Source organism: Varroa jacobsoni, unplaced genomic scaffold (genome assembly GCF_002532875.2).
Source record: "Varroa jacobsoni isolate VJ856 unplaced genomic scaffold, vjacob_1.0 scaffold_496, whole genome shotgun sequence".
Classification (NCBI taxonomy): domain Eukaryota; kingdom Metazoa; phylum Arthropoda; class Arachnida; order Mesostigmata; family Varroidae; genus Varroa; species Varroa jacobsoni.
Window position 1 is genome coordinate 138,636 of NW_019213398.1, and position 25,200 is coordinate 163,835.

The 25,200-nt window shown below is 44.5% G+C and overlaps 1 long non-coding RNA gene across 2 annotated transcripts; it reads right to left on the reverse strand.

Annotated features, from left to right (window-relative positions):
• Positions 1-3,307: 3,307 nt before the first annotated feature.
• On the reverse strand, positions 3,308-24,848 carry LOC111260953 (uncharacterized). 2 transcript variants are annotated; one of them, XR_015311279.1, is made up of 2 exons: positions 22,759-24,848; positions 3,308-4,006 (listed from the first exon to the last, which is right to left on the reverse strand). It is a non-coding gene; the product is annotated as an uncharacterized LOC111260953 (long non-coding RNA). The 2 variants fall into 2 exon arrangements; XR_002680659.2 differs by lacking the exon at positions 3,308-4,006 and adding an exon at positions 18,598-22,424.
• Between the last annotated feature and the right edge of the window lie 352 nt (positions 24,849-25,200).

The window sequence follows — 25,200 nt, forward strand, 5'->3', positions numbered from 1 at the left end:
CATACAAGCCCGGAGACACGCCTAAACGGGTCGCGGCAAGCACCAAACGAGTGTGCCACAACGAAAATAAAAGAGGAGAAGACGAAAAAATAAGGAAGGATTGTTTGTTTTCTTCAAGGATCGCGCACGTTCCTCTTCTTCCTCTTGTCTGTGCGGTCCATGTTGCTGGCTCTGTCGTCGCTTACCCAAAGTACTGCGCTATTAATTTTACTGCTTTTTGACATACCCCCATTTTGTCCATCTCCCTATGTTCCATCTTCGATGTAGCCCTAAAACCAGTGGCGGGAATCGTTTTGACGGGCAATCGTCACTCCACTCCTGCAGGCTTGCGTCGCTACCATTTAATATGGCAGCAAACGAGTAGTACGAACGGAGATAATGATTATGATCATGAGCAATTTCATGGTGTTGTCAATCATTCGACTACAGCGGAAGATAATAGCCCGATCGTACTCGGTCATCACCGTTACAATCTGAATACAGTATTAGTAACAGCGGTAATGCGTTATAGTAAGAACAAAGAGAGACGTTCTTACGGCGCTGGTCATTAACCGGTGCCTATTACTAACATTATTAACTTTAATTGTCATTATTATTATTATCCTTCGTGCTCTTCCTCTCTCTTCACATTGTAATCTTCTTGTCGCCTTCTTACTACAGACACACGCACGGATTTGCTTAGAACTAACGGCGATAAACAGAACAGTTTTCACACCCAATCGCGTTTAACAGACAAACATCAGAATCACGTCGAGCCACAGCAGCTTATCGCGTGCGCCATACACAAATGAAAATGCAAAAACTGTTTTTGTTATATAATCGTTATCGTGCGATCTACGCCAACATACGTCAACAGTCAGGTAGGCTTATTTCGGCAACAGCAGATCTTTAGGTTGCTGCTGCCGCCGCCGCCATTTGTATCATTAATCAGAGATTTGTGGACATGGTAATATAGTCCTTTTGAAAACGATTATATAATTCACTAATAGTTGTCCGATGTGCAAACAGAAGTACCAGTCGAAGACGACAAACTACGATGGATGGTACGCCCAGCTAGGTTTAGGCTACAAAATATTGTTGTTCGATTGACCGTGCACGATCCTTATTTACTGTTATCAACGAATTTTACGACAACAACTTTTTTGCCTTGAGCTACGTTTGTCCTTTTTCTTTTATCATCTGCTAAACATTTGCTGACATTATCGAGCGTCTGTGTCGAGCGATGTTGTTGTGATAAGATATCGCCGGTCAAAAGGGAGACAACGTCGCAAATTAAACGCAACCTTAATGGACTGAGAAAAGTATAGACAACACGGCACTATACCTAACCGTAACTTCCGCCTTCGCAATGGTTTGTCAGCAGGATCTGGTGTGTAATCTGTACGCGATAAGGACGTTGCCATCAATAAAAAATATAGCCAATTATTTTGTTGCTTTTAGTAGTTTTTACTGCTATTTATAAGCATGTTTATTAGTTACACTTTCTACGAAACGGAACGAATAAACAGCAGTTATTAGGTTAATACTGTTGAGCACAACCGTAGAGCTCAGTATAGCTATATAATTTTCTATAATCTCTTAGCTAAATTATACTGGCGGCGAGTTTCCAGCGGTAGGCTACAGCAATCTCTTTCGAGGAATTGATCAATAATTAAAAATTGAAATTGTTGTTGTCGATGCCGCTTCCACGTTAGCATCGTCAAGTGCTTCAAGCACACGAACCATTTCTCTATGGCGAAGGTAGATGATCTAAAGCCCGCTCGAGTGACGATTACGTAGACATCGCAATGGCAATAGCGTCGTCACCTTTGCCCGACGACAGCAATAATGGCGGCGACTACGATGAGAATCTATGTGTAGACGTCCGTGAGCGAATGTCTAAGTCCGCTGCCACCGACCGCTGCAGACGATTTCACTGGCTGGTCAAGCACCCGACTGACGCGCCAGCCCCACTGCCCGGCCGATTGAATCTATCAAGCACGCTTAATCTGCAGTCGTGCTGGTAGCAGCAGCAGTAGCAGCAGCAGTATAAATTTTCGCTATCGTAGTTGTGTTCGCAAAAGACAAGGGTAAGGACAGGAGTTAGGAAACTGCTTCCCTACCTTTTGAGTACAAATATATCGATTAAACTAGTAATCGTCATAATCTATGTATTGTATTACGCAAAGGGCTACAATATTGACGCGATGTTAATAACAGCGAGGAATGGCAGTATTTCTTATTTATTTGCCAAAAATGGCAACGGTTCGATGAGACGCTTCGGAGAGAACGCCTGCAGTTGGGAAACATCCAGATGTATCTGTCTACACGCAAATGCTGCCTTGCAAAAAAAACTGGATAAGCGTTTTATTTCTTATACGATAACAGCACATGAGATGCGTCTTCGCTACACGTTCGGTATGTTCCTCCGCATATGGATATGAAGAAGTTAGCATTTCTTAATGCCGCGTAGATGTATGTATTGAACTTTCAGGACTGAAAGTGGACAGCGTCGAACAACTTAACGCAAGCTGCTTTCGCAAAAACAGTTGGAAATTCGAGAGTGCCCCGCTATTGAGGAGGCATAAGTGCTCTTCAACGTCGTTCCGACACACGCAAACAAGCCTATATATTTCAATATCCATTACGCAGCACGCAAGGCTAACCGATTCTGATGATCTCATAACTCCCAGCCAATACAATGGATATCATTTTTCATTTATAACGAAGTTTCTCGACTAAAACTCGCCAACGTTGACATTGGCTATTGGTGTAAAAAACAAACTCGTATTTTCATTTTGTTCCTTTCTAATTCCGACGATATGATTACTTTCGATGGAATTAAACGAAAATCACGAGTGATATAGTTTATAGAACATACTAGTGTATCTGTATTCCACAACCACCTGTCCTTTTCTGCAATCAGCCAAATCTGATTCTAACAATTCTCTCTAACAGGTTATCATCTCTGAGTGTCAGTGCCTGAACACTGAATATATCTATTTGATGTTTTATATCTTTCGTCGAAAACAGCCCGACACGTATCTACTTACTTTTCCAAATCTATGGCATACAGAAATTTGTTGTCTCCCGACGTTTAAATGCCATTCTCACAATCTCGGGCAATGTTCATACGTACCGTACTACCTTACTAAATTGTAAAACCAATGCGACAGATAGAAATAACGATAATAACCACAACGTGATCTAGTGTGCTGTTTTTTTTTTAACACTTTCCGTACCTACGATAGTTCTGGTGGGACAATGCTATCCTTTGGTTAAAAGCTTTGTTTTTTTTCTTCAAAAAGCTACTGACACAATAACAACGTTATGTTTACTATTATTGTTATTTTATATACACTTTATTTGTGCTAAATGATGGTTCTATCGCTTGCGGAGACACGCCGAAGTTCAGCTATTCCACAACGCCTGTCACGCAGACGTTCTCCACGCGCAACTGTGAAATGCCACCATTTGTCCTCCGCTGCCATCTTGCATTTGTGCGTACTGCCAGAGTCCGCGTCTTAGTTATGCATCGCTTGCTCGCAAGTACGACTTTGTGTATGCATGTGTGCGTGCCGAGACGTGTTCTTACGGCTGGTGCCGTTGTCGATTGATGGTTAGACGAAATGACCCACCCAGAGCCGGATTACGCCAAAACGTCCGTGTCGGGGTAGCGGCAGTCATCGTAGTACAGCACAACAGCTGCAGTTGGCGATGGCTGTGACGGCAGCATCTGCAGCGGTGATCGATTCTCGCCGGTGGGGTGAATCAGCGCACGTACAAGTGGTTGCGTCCGTTGACTGACTGGCCGCCCGGCGGCTGTTCAGCGGCAGCAGTGGCATCATTATAGATTTAAACAGTGAATAGTGTTACAGCTACCGTCGCGACTATGACTGTCGTTGCTTTTGGTACAGTCGAGACTGTCTGCGTTGCCGTTCCTGATGCAATTCAGAGTTCTTATCATCAAAGCTGTGATCCAATTGTTAGCAGTTAACGACGAACGATAGTGATTATGATGGTGGCTCTATTGACAAATTGTTTACAGTACGATTGAAATGTTAGACTATGTAATAAGGTTGTTGGTTTTTGCGTTAAGTAGTATGACTGTTTAAGACGGCAGAAGAGGCTGCCAATATATCAGCATTCGTGTTAATGGGTAAATCATTCTTACAGGCGGATTGTCTTTCTAGATTCATTTAATAGGTTCACAGATGACCTTCTGTTGATAACTACGTAATTTTGAGGTTGGTGCAATCAATGCGATCGGATCAATTTCCGGACATGCCGCAATTAATGAGCAATTATGTCAGTGATCGGTAATAGCTTATGGACATATCGATTTTAAATCTACTGAACCTATTTCACTTGGTAGCACTTCGTAGTGCGGCTAGTTTGAATCGGCATCTCCTTCTCTATATGTACATAGTACAACAAGCTAAAAACATAGACGAAAAAAGGTCCGAATCCTAGTACGTATGGTTTATGTGACTGGAGGATGCGTATCTATTCGAAAAGTTGCTAGTCACTGTAATTGAATGATATCTATAATTCAAGTTTTTGCAGGAAGGTCTAATTCCTACAGAAGAACTTTTGTCAATGTAAAAAGTGAATTGAGCCCTTTCCCGCGAATACAGTTGATTACATTAACGCCTTCCTCCTGGCTAATAAGCGGTTCACACATGAAACTGTTTATTGTGATGCATCTACTGTGAAAACCAGCTGATACCTGCACGTTAAAAGCCAGAAACATCAAGTTCCCCGTTACGACAATGACAAAAGTGTACCAGTACCAGTAAATTATTGCTCGTTAAACGTCGCGTCCACACGCTGTGGACGAAATCCGCCGCTCAGGCCGTGAAGAAATCTTTGAAAAATAATCAATCACGTCGGGTTCAATGCCTTATTAATTGTTATGGCATCTAGTTAGCATCAGTGATAGGGCCGAGCTATATGCTTTTCACCTTGAAGCCACGGTTTTCTTTTTTATATTCTGCTCCTATGCTGCTATTTACGCTGGCCGGCTACAAGAACGGCAAACAGCGAGTGGCAAATCACCTTTACATGTAACACCGTAGTGAAGGCGATGCAGTGTCAAGAAAAAAATTGCTGAACTTGGCCAGACCGGTAAAAGGACATAAGCCAATACGCACGATCCGCATATATATATATAATATTACCGTATACTTAAAGGCTCCCTACCGCCAGCGACCAGAGAAGCCCCAGCTGGCAACCGACAGCATCAGCTGCAGAAAGCAAACCTTTCGTGGGTGTAGTCGCGCCTCGCCAGTAGCGTAGTAGACTACGAGCGACATCAGCAGCGAGGAACAAGGTACCTTTCCATGGTTGAACGATCGAGATAGAGCAGAAAGCTGCAGCGATCGAACGGGCTGCCGACAATTACATGAACCATTATTTTGTCATAACTACAGAAAACACCAAACGGGTGAAGCATAAAGCTGATTTGACTCTGTGTCCATTTAAAAAATAGAAAAAGATAAGGGTTTGAATATGGCTAGCCCAAGGCTGAAGAGTGTCTTAGCTAAATATCCTTTGTTTGATTAACTATGGCACTACTCGCATCACCAAGCTCTCTCGTCATCACTGCCTGAGCATTAGAATAATGCCATGCTGTACTTTGTTAATGGATTCTATTTAGTGAAATAAAAGCCGTCCTGCACGAGTGTTTTAACAATAACAAAATGAAAAAGCCCAACGTCCAATGCAATCATATTGCAGAAGCTGTTGAAAACAAGCTAGAAAAAGTTTCAATATATATATATTATAGTTATGGCGTATTTATAGTCTGAAGCCAGCCGTGGACATAGTTCACACCCGACGCTGACGGGTCTACGATATCTCAAAAAGCCTCCTGTGTGCATTGTTACATCATTCAAAAGGAAATTAATTATATCCTACATATAGAATAGGCACGCACTCGAATAAAGCTAAGACAGCGGGGAAATATATTGATTATGTATTAGGAGCAAGAGTGTGTAGCAGACGATTCCTGTATCAGCTGCGTTACAAATCGAATCTCGTAAGCAGGTCGTGTTATTTTTTTTCGAAAGACCGTCGTTAATTCAATCCGTAATGGAATAATAACGATTGCCAATGCGGATTAGTAAATGTCACATATCATTATGTTCCCCGCCTGGTAGCTGACTAGCTGGTCGGACAGCTGATTCTTATTGGGTTTTCACGTATCGTCTAAAACGTACACCGATTCAATTAGCTATGACAAGATCTCGTTTTTTTTTTCCCTTCGAAAATAGGCTGTTGATTGTTTGGAGAATCACATCCAACGGGGACGTTGTTATTCTCGATTAGTTTTTACGATTTTTTGGGTCAGCTTGTGCTAGACATTAGTTCGTCTTTGGATAATTGGATTGCAAACGGCGACACACTATACTGTATATACTATAAAAAGTCATTCGTTAATTGCCAGCTGTGGTAATGTTTTGTTTAGTTAAGTAACGAACGTTAGTCATCAGAATCGGTCTTATGCGAACGTCAGATGCGATTCAGCCATGAACAAACTGAGCTCATTCAGACAAAACCGGGATCATCATAACCACTATTCTATATGTTACATATGGAGAGTCGTAACGGGGATTTGTCATCAAATTTAAAGGGAAAAATATCATTTTTATGTGTACGTAGCTCCACCTATCAGTGCATAATTTAGGTGTTTGTTTCGGCATGGTCCCCTGGTTTTTGGCAGAATATATAACAAAAAACCACTATATTGCACACAAATGCATCTGCCTTTTTGTCGTACTCGAAACACTGATAGATAAAGATCATTTACTTTAGACAAATGAACCTATTGTTAAATAATATTGACGAACTATCTTTTATTTACGTCGGCGCGTTTCAGTGATTGTGCAAACACTTATCGATAAGTATGAAGAGATGGAATTGCGCAAAATATTCTTCTAACCATTACTGAACGTTTAGGCATATTGCAGAAAAAAACCGTTTTTCGGTTCTCTTCATCCATTAGTTAGTTACCATTCAAGAAGATCAACAGCTAGCTTATTAATCTACGGATAGAACAGTCTACAACTGGGTGGTAAGAAAAAGACCTACAGGAGATGAGCGAGTTGAGGCAAATGATTGGACAAAAAAATCTCAGTACATAGGCTTGGTAACCATTTTGTGCTTTCCATCAAATAAAGGCGATAACAATATTGAAGTAAAAGCATAAACTGCCCGCGGGTCAGACGTACGTACATACATACACGGACATATTAACAGATTTCTTGTTGCGCTCATGCAAGTGTGTTCGACCAAAAAAATATCTTGCGCTAGTTCTATAGTAATTCAGTCGATCTTTTACGAAGTAAAGGTTCCAGCTTCGTTTTACTATGTTTAAGAAAAATCACCAACATACGTATGGACATTATCATGATCAAGTAGAGTAAACAGGCTGAAACGGAGCCTAAAGCCGCCGCGACGCGTCACTGCACCGGGACAGGTCAAATAGAACTAAAACGAATAGCCAGAGCAGAGACTCGATCAGAAGCAGTAAAATACGTTCGAAAAACATCTCGCTGCTAACTTCAACGGACAAAGATGGCGAATTACCTGGAGGTAAATAATGGTAGGATGTAGGGGATTCTACCGAGGCCGACCAGCAATGATAGAGGTAGCTGTGGTGAGCGGGGACCGCTTTCGAACGCTAGCCAGTTTTTTCTGGCTTCGGTAGCAGCATCATCATTATCATCATTAGGACTTGGGCCCATAGGGGGAACAAGACAGCAGAAGCCACTGCTGCTTAGTTTCAGGTAGAGAGGCAATTCAGCTTTGGCGCCTAACAACGTGACTTGAAACTTAAGTGAGCAAAACTGAACAAGCGGAAGAGCTAATCAGGAGATACAACGGCGACGCGGACCTGGAACGCTGCTGGCGTCGAGCGGCGGCAGTGATGGGCGCTGGACAGCTGCTATTTTGTTTCTTGGCGCTTGCTGTTACGCCAGGTCGGCCTCTGTAGCAGAAATAGAAGAACCAGCCAAAGCAGCTGCTTTGGCCCGTGGCTGTCCGATCAAAGGAGGAAACACCGATCAGTGGGCCGGTATCAAGCGCGGCGTTACGAGGCTAGCTGGAGTAGACGCAGAGGCGAGTACCATTACTGTTAAAACCCCCTTCTTCCCGGAGTTGACTGCAGCAAAGAGCAGACTATGTAGCCAAGAAATGGCGCTGGAGCTAGGGAGGGGCAAATGTGATGATTACAAAAAAAAAAAGCGGATCGCAAGGTCACAGAAAACTTTGTTGATCTGGTTAATTTTGTAATTATAATGGGTCTAATGACAGGAAGTTGCGGTGGCCGTGCAGATTATGATGATGATTCGGACAAGAAACCAGATAATAGAGGACACATAGAGAGCGTTAACGCATGTTTGTTATCTAGCGATTCTGAAAAAAGTGTCATATTGGATGTTTTTTTTTGACGCAGATCGCATATTCTACGCCGGCAATTCGTGACTATTTCAGTACGTGCTCTATGGATTCTTCGCGGCACTTAAATATAACTCACAGCATTTGAGCTTTTGAGAGATCTTTGATGAATGTCTGTACAGCTTTGGTATTCGCTACATTTTTCATAGGTGACACCCTTTCCATTATAATCTTATACCTATCCGCTCTTCCAATACAGAATGCCCCCCAGGCAATCGTCTTTAGTGTTTAAGAACATTATCGGTTGACAGTGTGTTCATTCAAAATCATTCAAGAAACAAAGGCCAAGATGAGAGCAAGCGAAAGAAACAAATTTTTTTATTGTTAATTTTTTTCTTTTATCTATCTTTTTTGATATATTTGACATGATTTGAATAGGTGCCATAGTTCGAACTTTTCTGGCTGTCCGTTCCCTCTCACTTTCGCCTATTTCCCTATGTCGTTCGATAGTATAACATCGTAATATTGTTTCCACCTAGTTGATAATAGGTTGTCCATTTAGCTCTGCGACACACACACATACTTTATGTAGGACCCTTAGATCTACTCCATTGTCACCATAATTATAATTGTTATTGGTATTTAGCAACGAACCAATCAGGCAACCACTACATGACCAACTTCCTGTCCACTTGCACTTCCTCCTCTTCTGCTATCTCATTGTTGCCGCTGCGTCCGTGCCCGCGTACGTTTTCATGTATATATATCTATACCTGTTTGTCTATGTATTTGTAAATGAGTCCGCAATGGAGCTGGTGGCAAGAATCTAGCAGCGATTCGGGAAATTGAAGGGTACCACAACAGCGGCGGCAGGCACACAGGTCTTGCTGTTACCAGCAAAACAGCTTTAAGCAACGCATTTCACACAGCCGATGAAAGCGATAGAGTCGACGGACATCAAACTATTCGATAACGATAAATGACAGGGGCAGATATAAGGCAAAATAATATGTCTGATATGAGCAGCAGCAACAACGTCAAGTATTCAGGGTGTAATGTGTCCTCTTCTTGTTGTTGTATTTTGAAGGGTAGTAAAAACGGGGCGGCAGCAGCAGTATGGTATTAGGTGCTATAGTCGTTCTGTTTTGCTGGCACCAAACGAAAGAATGTCTGGCTGTGATTCGAACCGATGCGAGCCATGATAATACTTGATATTAGTAAGCGTTCAAGCAGCTGCGTTCATCGGCAAAGAGTGCGCTAAGGAACGGAGCAGTACGACAAGCACCCGTGGCGGACGGGCCGAGCTACCTGACCGGCAAACAGGACGGAAAGACAAATAGGCAGGCACACACACACACACAGTCAGTCAGACTCAGTGGCTAGTTTGGTAAAATCTAACACAGATCTTGACGCAGACAAGAATGGTAATTTTCAGAGAATATAAGGATTCAGTCGTAGCGAAAAAGGCATATGCGTATTAGCACTAGACGTCTAGCGGCGTCTGGTTAACCACAATATTTCTTATCTGGCGTCGAGGTGAGAGGTAATATGAGCATCCGTCTACCAATGAATAGCGATGCGGCTCTTCTATTACAGTTAGTATTATAGATTTAGAAGAGACGAATTACATGAGTATAAATATGGAATCGGAACAACCTGCTGCTTTCATCGTTTGAGCGAGTGTGTGTTTGTGAATTTGTGTAAATAGCTTATATCGTCGTCACTTCTGATGCGGCCATTGAAAATACTGTTACTTGTGGCGCTGCAGTCACATGTAAATTCTATTCAGACTTTTCTAATTAATTTGGTATCTTTTCTTTTCCGACTAACTAGTGTGATAACGCATTTTGAAACGGATCGCGCCAACACAGAAGCATATATACATGTACAGGATCGCTGGCGTCAACAGAATTCTTGACCATCATTGTGTAGCATAGTTCGTTGTAACAGAGACGTTACTTTAGCTATCCGCATTTGTGTTCCTGTTAAGAGATGGCTATTTGCCTTCACGTTTCAACCGATGTCTTTTATGCGTTTGCACCGAGGCTTCCAATGTATATTATATTCATACTTTTTCTTCCAGGTCTCTCACTTTAGTCGTTCCCTTTTTGCGTTGTCCTATTCCCTGGACATTTCTCTCAGCATCGTCTAGTTTTCAGCTCATCCCCATGTAACACATTTTCCGGATTTCACATCGGTTTTACATATTTTTTCATCTTCCTACTTTTCTTCCTCTTCTCTACTGCGCCGCTATCGCCATCGTCGAGGTGCTCTTTCTGGGAGCAATAGCAGCAGCGGTAGTGGTGGCGGTGACGGTGGCAGTGGATCAAACCATTGACGCCAGCTTTAATAACAGTTACATCGATCTATCCAGCGAGCCTAGCTAGCCGATCACTAGAAGCCCAGCCTGAGAGCGGCACCGTTAGCTTTGTATTGCGCGCAGGAGTATCCACCGTTATCACCATTACAGCCACCAGCAGCAGCAGCAGCAGCATCAGCAGCATCAACATCTTACTGAGCCGTGCGTCGCCTCCACTCTACTACGACCATTCCAGCCACTGGCGCTCGACCCGGCTCGATCAACATATATATATATATATATATCCATCGTAGACTACTTCGTTGTTCGGCCCTTTAGCTCCCGCGTCATTGCTCTCCGGATCACTGTACACCTTTGTATATGTGTGTCTATGTACGAGCTTTTGAGCGTCCCTGATCCGGCGCCACCTGTTTGCTGTACAGCTAGCTAAAATAGCGCCCTTAGCCGCTTTAAGGACCGCGCAACTAAGGTACACTCATTATCATTCGTTAGCGTATAGCAATGGTGGCCACAAAGGCCAGCCGCCGACTTCTGGCATATCCCCACCACTTATACTGTGTGGCTAGTATTGCCGCTGCTGGTGCCGCTGTTACTGCAAAACCCAAACCAACCAGTAATAATAATAACAATATTAGCACCAAATACGACGAACCGAGAGATAAAAAGGCTCAACCTGCTTGCAACAATGCAGTCATCGGTCGAGCGGACAGATAGATAGCCGTCAGTGAGTGAGTACCCGCACAAACAACTGCACAGTAAAGCATAAAAAGGGAAAGCGAAAAGTATGATTTTTGGAAGGACCGAGAGTTCTCCGAGCAATGCAAGATCAGGCGCTCAGGGCAGGGGGTTCGCTTATGGGGAAGTAACAAAATACGTCAGCAGCCGAGTCGAACTGAGAAACTAGCTATTGCTGGTCCTACACACCGCCGTATATATTTGAGGAGCGAGAACCAATTGCTTCGTTCGCTCATGGGCAAGCAACAATTCAGACCAAGCAAACAGCCAACAAAGCGACAAGAGCCGACAAAATGAGAAATAGCCGTCGTCGGCACCAAATGTAGAGACGACAAAGACGAAGAAGGCCATGTAAACAAGTCCCAACGCCACAGTGCTACATCGTGCGCAGTTGTCGTTGTAGTATTTAGCGGGGTGGGAGCTAAAGAGGTAGTCGTATAAAGGCAGGCTGTGCTGGTGATACTAAAGATACTAGGAGAGACAACGCATACTCGGTTCACATTAACAGGGGCACTCACGTAGAGATCGGGCGCACATGGTCATGTAAGGCAAGCACACATAGGCACGCAGCAATTTCGCCCTACTTGCATTGTCTTGCGACGCTCTCCTATCTACCTTTTAACGGTTCTATGGGGGACTGGTGTCACTGGTGGGGTGCCCGGCGTTGCAGCGCAACTGGCGGTGCGAGGTCGCTGCTCGGTTATTCCTTTAGCTGCCGCTGCCGCGCCTCCACCGGCGCTTCTGTAAGACGAAAAAGAAGACGACTACTGTGTCTTTTGTTGACCAATGGTGAACCACGAGAGCTACCAGATGCGGGCAACGACAATCGCAAATCAAACATCACAAACGACGTTGGTACTTAGATAGGGACTAAACGATGATAATAAAATTAATACCAACGGGCTGCTGGCTAAAGCAGGCAGACTGACACACGATCAAATGACGGAATCGACGAAACAGCGCGTTTTTAGTGATTACCTACGGCGACGTCAATAGAGCCATGACTGTTGCTTGTTGTTTGCGCAGAACAGGGGTATGATGGTACGACTATATGTTCTCGTCAATAAGTGAATTGAATGCGGTCTTTAGAATATTATAATTAAACGCAGCGCTGTGTTGGACAGTTTTGAGCGTCGCTGGTCGCCACTACCCCCTATCGCCCTTATTATTAGCGCCACGGCTAACGCTGAGGCTATTGCCGCTATGCAGCAGTTACCATCCGTTCGATCCATATTTGTCGGAACGATTTATTACGGCTAGAACGGTGACAATTCATCATAAAAATAAACAATATTGTGTGTAATGCTTGCACAGTTGACTAGTGTCTATTTACGTTTTGTAAGAAAAGCTTTCTGTTACAAACATATAGCAAGGGTGTGCGTAATAACGTTAACTCTGGATAGCGAGATAGATTTTGGTGGCATCGAAAATGACTGGTGTAGTCCTCAAGAGCGATCTAAGTTGAGAAATGACAATGAAACTAGAAATTCAACTAATAATTAAGGTAATTACTACCTAGCTTGTTCTTTTTCTACGAATGGTAATATACAGCAGTCAGTTAAAGCGTATAAGATGCTTTGTATTGACAGGCTCCTTCAACCTTTTCATTAACGATAATTGTGTCAACAACTGCCGTAGGGCAATAAGACCTAAAGACCGGTTTTGATTGTTTTGTGAACAGCGCCTTTCTTGTGGACAACAGTGATTACAATGACGATAATAGTCATATAGTTTTTTCGCTCATTCAACATCTCATCGTTTTCCCATAGCTATTGATCTGCTGGGCTTGTCTATTTATCGATGTCTATCTGTTTGTCATGCACGATGTCGCTCGTGCGCAGCATTTCAAGAATTCGACGGGTCCTAGAGTACATGGATGGCATAACTGGATGGATGTATCTCTCCTTCGATGTCTGTCTGAATGTCTACGCGTTTGTTCTGCGCTGGCTAATCTGCGCACCCGCCATCTTCAACCGCAACTAACGAAGATCGAGTGGCACCAGCCAGCTAGCCGGCCGGCCGGCCGGCCAGCCAGCCATTGACACGCTATCTATCCAATCAGATATTAACCGCCCAGTCCCAGCCTACGGCATTAGCAGGGATATAGGGAGAGCAAATTGAGCGAAGACGAAAAAGTAAACCAAGGACTGCGTCCCGAAGAATTATAATAAGAAAAAGTAGCAAGGGCAACGACGGGAATGGGAGTAGCAGTGGTAAACTATTCTTGAGACGCGTCTCACATTAGCGGCCAACAGCATCGGGAGATACGACCACGAGTCCCTGACACAGACACGAGTACACTCACCACCCGAATAGCAAGCAAAGTCAGGTCAGCCAGTAAGCCGGAGGACTAGCCGAGCTATTGTATCAGCTACGACCGCTCTAGCGGTACGGGTCGTTGATGTAATGGCGAATTGTTGGTGAACTGTTTTTCTCTACAATTCTCTTTTGTCGTTCAGCTTCTATTGGTGATAACGGTGATTGCGGTGGTGGCAGCAGGGGTCGTTCGCGCTGTTACTGTCGTTACTCGCGCTGGAAGATTCGCGGCGGCTCACTTCTCTTCAGTGAGCTAACGCTGCCGCCTCCTGTGTAAGGTGCTGTTTTTTCCCTTATTTTTCTTCGTCTTTTCTTCAGCGACGTTCCTGTTTATGAGGAATGAGAGCCGATGCTGTTACGGTTCTTTTTTCCCGAAGCTAACGTCGCTGATGTCAAGCTAGCGCTGTCTAATGATGTTGCCAACGCTGACGCTGTTGACGTTAGTGCTGATGTTTCGCGAAGAAGGGTGCGCCAGTTTGCTTAGCAAACTGGTCAGCGGCTATTGGTGCTGCGTATTACCCCCGTTTCCTTCATATAGTAGTAATAGAAGCAGTTGTAGCTATTGTATCAGTGAGTCGAGGCAGGCAGGTAGGCAGGCAGGCAGGCAAGCAAGCAAGCAAACTCAGACCAGGCGGCGTATCTCAGCTTCGCGAGTAACTGACGAGCGACGCGCTCACAACTAGCGTATCGTGCTTCAGATTGATTCGACTTCCCTTTAACAACGACGACGGTCGCGGCAACGATATACAAGGCGATGTCACAAACGCATACAAACCAATAATGCCATTTAACTGTAAGAGATCAACCAGTGGTCAGGATACCCTGGTAAGTAAATGACGACTGGCCACCGGGCACCCGCTTTCAATCACTGATGAATAAACTAAATGAATGATGAATGTATTGTTGAGCAGTCGTCAATCTTCAGCCATTACTGTATGGGTCTGTTACAGCTACTTTCCATTTTATTATTTTTATTGAAGGCGGTTTTAGTTGTAACAGCATCGTAATGTCTCTTGGCTTTATTTTTCAGAGCGCTGAGTAGAGACGCTGACCAACCACTGCCCGAATAATTTTTCTTCAATTAGAAAATTTGATCATCTCAAATCATATTCATGGCTGCCAATCAGACTAGAGACAACTGAAACAATTCGGTTATGAACTTTATGATAACATTTAAATTGTACGTTAAGCTATGTCCCAATAGACACGATCAGTTTCGTGCCAGAGCCGGCAGTCGAATGGAACCTTTAATGGCGGTTCCAGGTTAGAAGTCAAGGTACTTAATTGTCAATAGAACCGTATTGCCACTCGTTGGATCGGTCACCTGCACTTTGTGACAACGGATGGTCGCGGTGCCTCACCCAAACGGCGTATTTCATTCGCGAACTTTACTTCATCGTTATCAAAATAACCATATAATGACGACCCCAACATTATCGAAAACAGCGAGAGTACCATCGCGCACTAGGTAACTGGCCATAGTGGCGGCGTCGTCATAAACAGCAGCCACAATAACAGTAGAGTTTGTCGTCTCTCAGGCATCTTTTTCAAGGATTATTGCTTCTCAAATGCCGCGTCAGCTCTCTTCGTTGCTATTAGAACTGCGCCAGGCACACAATTACGGTGGCACCAGTAGTTGCTGCCGTCGTTGTAGACGCAGGACAGCAAGTCTTAGGTACTTAAATTTATAAGTTAATTAAATTTATCCGGACAATTTAAGTAGCTACTATTATGGTGGCAGCAGGATCCTTGTGAAGCTTCATGTCAAGGTCGGATGTATCAGCACCGCACATAAAGAGAGATATGCAGGTGGCGTATACGTGACTGACAATCGAATTCAGTAACTGTTCGATTGGCATGTTTACATATGTACAATTGTCGTATCTTATTTATGTGAATACTCAAGTTCTTGCTTATGCAGTGTTCTATCACCAACGACAAGGGCAAACTTATACATAACAGCTACCGTTGTTCCGCTCCTATTATTCCGCTCCGACCTTACTAGGAAATAGCTACGCGTATACGGCATCCCTTCAAGCTTTTGCAGAAACCAGAGCCTTGAGCAAATGCATCCGGAAGCGTATAAAAAGAACTATTAATGACCTACGGCTGTGCACATACAAGCATCATCTATGTATTCTCATTACAGAGAATTATGCATTATATAGATGTATTTAATTAGCAGTACTTATATATTCTTGTCATCGAACGGCATGCAGCCGTTAGGCCTACTAGGTCGTTAAGTTCACCCCGCCATTCGTCAAACCATTGACACATACGCCTACAGGCAGACACGAGCTAGCAAGTACGGTAATGATTACGGTCTAAAATCGGATCACTTTTGCTGTACCGGTTGGATAGTTGTGGTAGATCAGCAATGAAAAAGCAAGCAAGGATCCTCGCTGTTGCTGCTGTACGGCAGGGATCTGCCACTGGGCCACCATCCTATAGCTGGTCGCATCATAACCGATGATAATGATCGCAATGTGACCTCAACTTCACGACTCAGCTTCAAGGAAAGTCGCGTATGTTGGGATTCAGGTAAGACAACTAGATGGAGGCTCATGTCTTCGTACTTCACCACGATCGCGACCTAACTTACTTCGACGATTTTCGAAAGCGACATGCACTGTTCACTAAAAATAAAGGCGACTCACATCACACAGGCCTGTGAGCAATCGCACAGCATCCGCCAGTCGGCCTTTTTTCACCCTCTTGGGTTGCCAGTGGCCAAGCATCTACATAACACTATACGGGCACTGAATCAATCGTTAATCGCAGCCAAGAACACCGATAGGACAAAGAACAGTGAGTTCCTTGGTTCATTGACTGCCGAATGTCTGTGCTAGTACTAGTAACGCTTGGTAAAAGTGGCGGTCACAACTGCGGCGTTGACTGCAAGAAGACAAAAGTTGCCACAGGCCAAACATGCGACGCCTGTCCGCCCGCAACTTTTCTCTTCAACATGCAAAGCGAGTCAATCACTGTAGCAGTGAAAGATGACCGATACACAATGAAGTACCTCGAGCGCATGCCCTCTTTCGTTTGGTGTTTCGTCGCAATCGCATTAACACTAACAGTGGAGTGTATAACAGGAAGCAGGCACTGTCGATTAGTTAGTTGTTACAGCTGTAAGGCAACGAGGACATGTGGACGGTGTTGCTCGGCATTTTGTGACCGTAAACCGCTATTATTACTGCCGGACGAACCGCGACCCAGTTGGCGGTATCGCTTCTGCTGTCTAACCAGGATTTCTGCTGCTGGAATTATTTAGGTGTTCTGAGAGATGGACCAACAACTGGCGGCGACGACGACGACGACGACGACGACGGCGGCGGCGGTGTAACTAAATGTCTCCGTTAGCAAATAAGGAAACATGTCTGATATAATTAAGCACTGTTATAATTACGATTACTGCTGCTACTGGATAAAAACAGACACCCGCATTTGGGAAATCGGCTAATAATTATACAAACAACACGATACCGCGTGTTAGGATAATGCCGTGTTGATGTTAATTTTGTTGTCGTATTTTTTCTACCTTAATGTTTCCCATTTTCACTATCTGGTCAATCAATACGTTAATACACACGGGTGCAAAGAACAGTGTTCTCTGAAACGCCGCTCCGAACCAATCTAAGTAACCGCAGTAACAGCCAAATTAGTCCGACGTCAGAGTTTAAACAAAAGGGACATCATTACCGCATTCATTTACCGTCCGCGAGCTCGCCGATCGTACTAACCATTGCTCTCTAGAGCGTCTTAATAGCCTCTTAAGGTGGCTTATACGCTGACTAAGTTACAGCCGTTACCGTACTAACACCGAGTATCACAGACAGACAGGCAGGCACAGACGGATCAGACCTAGGCAAATAAGACACAAGCCAGCTTTCACTATCAACATCGAGTAAATCCGATCTAGTTAATCGCAACATCAAAATGAGCGGAAAGTGCGGCGCTGTTGTTGCTATGTGCAATATGGTGTAAGGCAGCCTGTATCCGGCGCCAAATTTAAGACAGTGAGAAAGGCCAGGGAACGTAGCAGCAGGAGCAACAGAAAATGCACGAGATTATACCCGAGGCCGTCGAACAAGCCAGCGGTCGGGGGAGTTGACTGCCTTATAACTATAGTAGGACAAATCACTTCATAGGATTTGATGAGTAAATGTTCGAGTTCGCTACTACTCTCTCTGCTGGCTTTGTGGTCACTGATCGCACTCGAGTTACGAACGACTATACATATACGCACGCACACAAATTTACCGTTTAGCCAAGCAGACAACCTAACCGGCAGTCTCCTAACATCAAGTCTAGGCCAGTGGAGGAATGACCGCTATGGTGGCCGTAGTTGAACGCGTCATCATCGTGTCGTCAAGCCGTGGTGCTGGTACCTGCAGCCTACGGCGCGGCTCAGCGCCGATGCCTGTCGACGTGCAAACGCGAACAACGGCAGCGGAAACCGCTACAATCGCGCGCAGAAGAAAGACTCACTGAACCGGCCCTGTTCATGGTCTCTTTGTATCATAGCCAATGATTAATGATAATAATAGTAGTAAACTGATTATAGCAAATAGAGCTGTACAAGTTCGAACATAAACATAGCCAGGCGATAGGGACGGAATACGTTATATTTATTTATAATAGATATATGCCTCTAGACTGGATCGTGTACACTGTAATGTACGTAGCGTTGCCAAGCTATATAACGAAGACGTTTGTAGTCTTAGAAAAAATTAACTTTTACTAGCCCTACTATTATGAATGATTATTTAAGTGGCTTCAGATGTATTAGTTCTCTAAATCTGCCGCTACGTTAGGTGTGCTAGAAATAGAAAATGTCCTAAGGATTGGTAAGCATGCCCAATAGCCGGGTGTGGATTTATTCAACTGTTCATATTAAGCCTCTGATGCCATTACACATTTGTTGCTTTCTCTATACGGCAGTAGCCCAGCGAAAGCAATTGCCACTTGCCATTGTGTGTTAGCTATCTCTATTTACAGCGGTGCAGTACCCGCCAAATACTAACAGTGAATCCCTGAATATGTACTCCCAGAAAATATCTTTCTATATACATTTCTTTAATTAGAATAACGAGTCATACTAATATGCATAACATTACGCCGTAGACTACTAGCGAATCTGCTGCTTATAATGCCGCTTCTATCACTGTTTGGTCCAACTCGGTGGTAATTTGGCGAGTATTATATAATTATAGTTTCTTGTTAATCCGCTTTTCTCTAGCTCTTCTATCTAACCTAATTTGTAAGCCGTTACGATTCTGCAATTAACAACAACGGCTGCAACACTGTTACCACACGACTACATATCCACATATATTATTAGGAATCATACGTCCATTTTGTTGCACATAACAGAAGATTTTGATAAAGGTATATTCGCAGTGCTAATTGCGTAACAATAGTTACTGTTATCGAGTTACAGCTGTACACGGTTACATATTTTTTTAGTCTAAATGTACGTGGAGAAGTTCCAATTCAGTATTTATATACATGTTTGTACCGCGCCATTTTTAAAAGGTAAGCGATTTATCTCGCGTAAAGTGGTAGCCCTGTGAGACCAAGTCAAGGAATTGGCGCATATGTATCTACACGTGTATATATATGTACATACGTATATATACATATATATATATATCTATGTTTAAGGAATGATGCCTGTTTCCAGCACGAGGCGATGTCTAATCGTGAAAAAGCAGATGCGTGTCTCGAGGTGAGATGCAGTTGAACGTCTGCACATGGACCACGCGGCTAATGTATGCATCATCGCGACTACAGGATATCTAGTCACTCCCGATGCTTCTGCTAGCTTGCCAGTTTTGGCCCGTGTCTACCACTCAGTCCCTATCGCCTAGGGCTGTTTGTTGTTTGTCAGTTGGGTTTAGTAGAAAAGGTAGTCCGAACAGTTTGAGAATTTGCTCGCTCAGTCTTCGTCCTCTTCTTCGTCAACTTTTGTACTTGCGCCACACACGCACCCCCCGTTCTCTCTCTCCTGGCGACGTCATAGTCCTACACAGACCTCGTGGGTCTAAGGTTAAAAATTCAAGCTCCAGGTTTGTTCGATGCCGCGCTCTCAGACGATCTGATTCAGACACGAGACTGACGCGAATCGGCAGAGCGAGGGATAAAGGAAGGAAAAACAGAGACCAAGTTCAACCAATAATAACAGCAGCAGCAACAACCGACTCTTGGCGTCTTCGTTATCATTATTAGGGGACGATGAAGAGAAGTAGAGGTGGAAGAGAATTACTAGCAAAGCCAAGCGCAGACTGTGCCGGTTGGAGCTTCACCGCACCGACTGCCCGTCGTAACCCAGCGTACCCCACAAATCGAATAGAGGTCGGCTCCGCTTTCTACTTCGCTTTCTCAGTCTCGCAATCGCCAATAGCGTCGTCCAGATGACAGAACTTACCGCGCGCTGACCGACTCAGTGAGTGAGATCAGGTTGTCGCGTTATCGGCCTGCTTTTTCGAAGTCCGCTACCCGATGGGGAGGTCCCTTTCATCCCCTCTACCTCTAAGTGTTATGGCCCGCTTTTAATCTTCGCTCTACTAGAGGTGAAGGCTCGTGGTGTCCAGAGGGAAGGTGTGTGGGGTGAGCTGATGCTGCTAGAAGAAGCGATTCGAAGATTTACAGACGTGTATGTACACATATGAGAAGAACGATCTTGTCTACGCAGCAGTAACAGCAGTAGCGGCAGCAGCTAACACCATAGCCAAGCCCTAAGCACTATCCAGCCAGATCGATCTCTTAGCCAGCTCTCGTTTGTGCCTATTGTAGTCAATCGGGCGTTTGGGATGACGGCCACTGTTAGAAAGACTCCGGGAAGAGTCGCAGTTGAAACGGGTAGCAGCAGCAACAGTGGCAGCCGCATGAACAGGCTCAACAGTGAGCAACAGGAGCAGCAGTGCGGCCAAGGCCTCCTCTTTTGGTGGGTTTCACTCCGAACCTTGAACGGATGCGCCGATGCCGAACATAGCCGAAGAACCAGCCAAGCCCTGTGTGTTCGCGACGAACGGCTGAACAGCCCAGTTCGCGGCCCGATGGATAGTCGGGTGGTCGGTCGACGATCGCTCGTTTGTTTGGCCTCTTCTTCTCCCTTCTCAGAGCCCGGGCCTGCAGCGCCTGCGGCTGCTGCTGCTGCTGCTGTTATTGCCGCCGTCACTGCAACGGTCCAGTAAGTAGTTTACATGGCAGAGAGATAAAACCTTGAATGGAACCGTGAAACCGTCATGTTTATACTTACGATAGACACCTCACCCGCGACCGGCTAGATGTATATTTATGTATGCGTCGTTATGTGTCATATTGAAGATATAGCACGAGACGAACAAAGCTAAAAGGGAGCGACTCGGTAAGATACCGCAGTCGCTGTCCGGACGACGGTAATAGCAGTGGCGTCAACATGGCTATGATCGTTGAAATATTTTCACTTACAAAATACATCGCCTTCTTCACCCTAACCGTAGCCTATAGACAAAATATATGTAGTTTAGGTGATATCAAGTGGAGTGCCCCGCTGTAGCTTTCTTCAGGGCTAAGATGAACGTATCATGGACAACGGGTTCGAACGTGGGCAAACGTTCGAACGAGAACAAGAACGTAATAGAAAATGCCATAGCCCGCTTTCTCACCCTCTCTTTCACCGTAAAAACACGAGTAACAATTGTCTAGATATAAAAATGTGTGTTTCAGAGACACACAGCTGTATTGGAGTTTCATGAAAATGTTTTACACAGAATACGCCGCATATCTAATTGCTACCATTAGAAATAAGAAAAAACAGAATGACTGATTGTTGGCTCACGTCAGCTTTCCACATGTTCTCGGCTATTTAAAAATGGCGAATTTGCGTCTGTTTTAGCTGATCAGAGATGCAGTCAGAATTCATTGCCACCATCGGCGCTAATAGTAGAAGAACAAGTGAAAGTAGACATTTAAAGAGCATTAGGTCAGATCGACAGCTTTAGCAGCGACAGCCATGGCGAGGATTCCAATAAAATTAACCAGGTTGTGTAGGGATCGACAACGCTTGCAGGGTGCCAACTTACGTAACGAGATTCGGTTAAGATCCTGGCATAAACGTGATTTTAGTGTTTGTACTTCGCAACAAGATAGTGCACATTGATATTCAACGCAATAACAATAATAGCATACGCAAGAGTATAACAGGACATACACGTGCCTGAGTAATAATCTAATTAACTTTTATTTGAACGCAAACATTTATAAATTGACAAATCAAAACGTCACTGAAGACATCCACTTTAAACTTCGCGAGGCCATATGGTTACTTTTTTGCATTAATACTAGTCGTGGTTTTCACGATTTTTCCAATTGTACATGCTACGCTTACGGCAATCGGCTTAGTTTGGCAAAAAAAAATGATGAAATTCTTTTTTTAAGGGGTTGTTGTCCCTTATTATTACTATTATTCCATTTTTGCATCATCACTACCCTCGTTATTGTGAAAAGCCCATTGTGCTTCTTAACATTCGAAATTGACGGGCTGAACAATTCTGTTTTCCAACTAACCCCAAATGAACGGGGTGTACTTAACGCTTGTCTATCGTGATTGTCTAAGCGTACGTTCCGCTTGATGCTACATCGATCCCCAGCGCCAATGCAATTGCATGGTATCCGTTCGAAACGCTTTCTGTAAATAATTTATATGCGCTTGGTAATAGACGGGTTATCGCCAAAAGCAATATATCATGCATATATTATCAATACGTTGATATATTGAACAAAAGCATGACCAGAAATGAAATCGAAGAAATTAGACGGTAATTGATTTAACATTGGTTTTGTTGTCGCTTTGTCGTCCACTTATTGTTGCTCTGTAGAAAAAGCTCGAACTAAAGCAGGCTCTGAAGCGGCGGGATGTAATAGGAGATTATTAAAGGACACATGCTGTTTATTTCTGTGAAGGGGTCGACTGTTTTTGGCAATTAGGCCACGCAGAAGAAAGTCATGCAGCCGACGGATACCAGGCGATGAAGCGATGCAATCCGCGGTACTGGTGTTTCTTGCCGGTGCCGCTCTTCTGCCATATTGACGCCGAGCGGAGTGAAAGAGAAAACGCAATTGATCTAAGCTGCAAAGATCTACAACAACAACAAAATGAACCGAATCGACCGCGGCGATGGCGGCGGCGGCGGCGGCAGCAGCCGCAGCAGCACCACCAGCACGCTACTGACTTGTACCGGGAGCAACGTGTCCGGCAAATAAACACAAGGCCACACAAAGCCAATCTTTAAGCGTAGAACTCACTCACAACCAACTGGCTTCTTCTATCACTTTGCTGTCTCGTTCACTCACTGGCCTGTCCGTCGGCGAAGATCGCTCCCTCGACTGACCGCCAATACGAACCAACTGCCCACTACAGCACGACTGCTGCTGTTCGTACCACAATTTGCCGTTGCACCACAACGCATCGTTTGGCGCTGCCAACAAATGAGATCGGCTACGATGGGACAACTACAATGTGGTACCGCACGATCGCCCTATCCCGCTCCGCTGCTGTCTTCGCTGTTGCCACGTTCCCGCAGTAGTTTATCGGTTACACAAACCAATGACACATGCACCAGGTTGATGAGCGCGCTACTTAAAAAGAAGGGAGCGACGCGAAGCTATCCTTGTCTTCTCTGTCACCGCAGCCGCTTCTTTACTGCCGCTGTAAATGTAACAACTCTGTCTGTGACTGTCGCTGGGTCCTGGCGAGCAGCGCTGCTGCTATTTCTGGTCGCGCCGCGCAAAGTAGCGTCTCGCTGTTTCAAGCTGCGGCTGTTCGCTTCCTAGCGCATCGCGCGGGCAGGCAATGAGAAATTCTTTGCTGGCTGCGGCTGCTATAATACGATAACATGAGTACTAGTGCCACTGCTGCGACTGAAGTCTTCTAAAGACGCAATCGAACAGCAGCAGCAGCAGCAGCGGGCGTTTGCAAGCGACAACCGCGAAGCCTACCGTCAACAGACTAATAGACTGACAAACAGATATGGATAGCCAGACAGACACAGCGAAATATTGAGGCCGGTCAGTTGCAGGTAGCCATTGTGCTCATTCAATTAAACAGCAAGATCAGCTCTGAACATTGCCGGGAAATCATGACGACGGCAATGACGATTATTAACATAACAGCGATCCATGGAACTGCTAATTATTATTATTATGATAGCTAGGAGCGTTTTTAGAGAAAACTCATAGAATTATTGCGGGTTCAACATCGATTCCGGATCGAACAATCGGATATATGGCAAACAAATATTAGTCAGGAAAGCACTGATCAAGTTTATCAATACCTTGTCTAGCTTACATATTAATTGATCCGCTCATATATGGTCGTGTGTTTGTTTACTGTTTGTTCAGTGAAATGTTCTCGTTATTGACAGACACGAAATTTTTATAATAGTAGTAAATAATCGCTATGCACTTGAATCTAATTGGCTGCCTTCTCATCCAGTGACTATTGAGAAATAACAGAATAGAAACACATACATCTGTCAATGTCAAGACGTTTGCGTGCATGAGTCTAGCTAGTAAATTCATGTTTACGGGTCGATTCTGTTTCACTCATTGCTGCCGCACCTGCCGCCACTAGCAGCGTCCGTTCAGCGTTCCGTTGGGAAACGCTCGCACTGCTTCCTCATGTTTGTTTATCTAGTAATATAGCCCGGTTATTGTATCACAGCCACATATTACACACGGTCAGGTCATGCAATCCAGATGAGTTTGTTACAGATCACGATGTTCTTAAGCTAATCGACCAATCGGTAAGAAACCGCTGAAACTAACTGAATCGTTTCTGGTTGTACAATTACATGTGTGTGGAATGGACAATAATAGATAGGATTTGCCGGATCTGTCGGTGGCGGCCGTCATCAGCACTGGCGGCGATGCGATCGTATCATTCGGTCAAGATCATCCTCAAACCGTCACAACTGCCAGTATATAGTTATGCTCTGTGAAAGTCCAGTTTCATCCTCATAGCAAACCCTACGTGCGACCCTTTTTTGGTCGCTTGTCCGTTGTCGATTTTCACAGACCTTCACCCGTCTGTCCATCTCTATAGAGATATGGAGCCACCACTGTGTCACGTACCTATACACTGCTAGTCAGCTAAGGCACTTGTAGATGATCTTTTGCTTGCCTGCGCCTATGAACACCATTATTTCTCCTCTCCAACGCCTTCCCCCACCCCATTTTCTTAGCCGTCCATAATCGTCCATGACAAATAACTTCACTAGCTTAGATCGCAAAAACTTAACAGGTATGCGTTAGGCTGTCACCAAGTAATCGCGTCTTGGTCACCCCCCGGGGCGGAAAGCCGACGGCATTATTCACAACTATGCACGCTGAAAGTTAAATCCCGTCATTGTTAAACAACTCAATCCCGTCAAGCACTATTTTGATAACCCTGGCGGAACACTGCT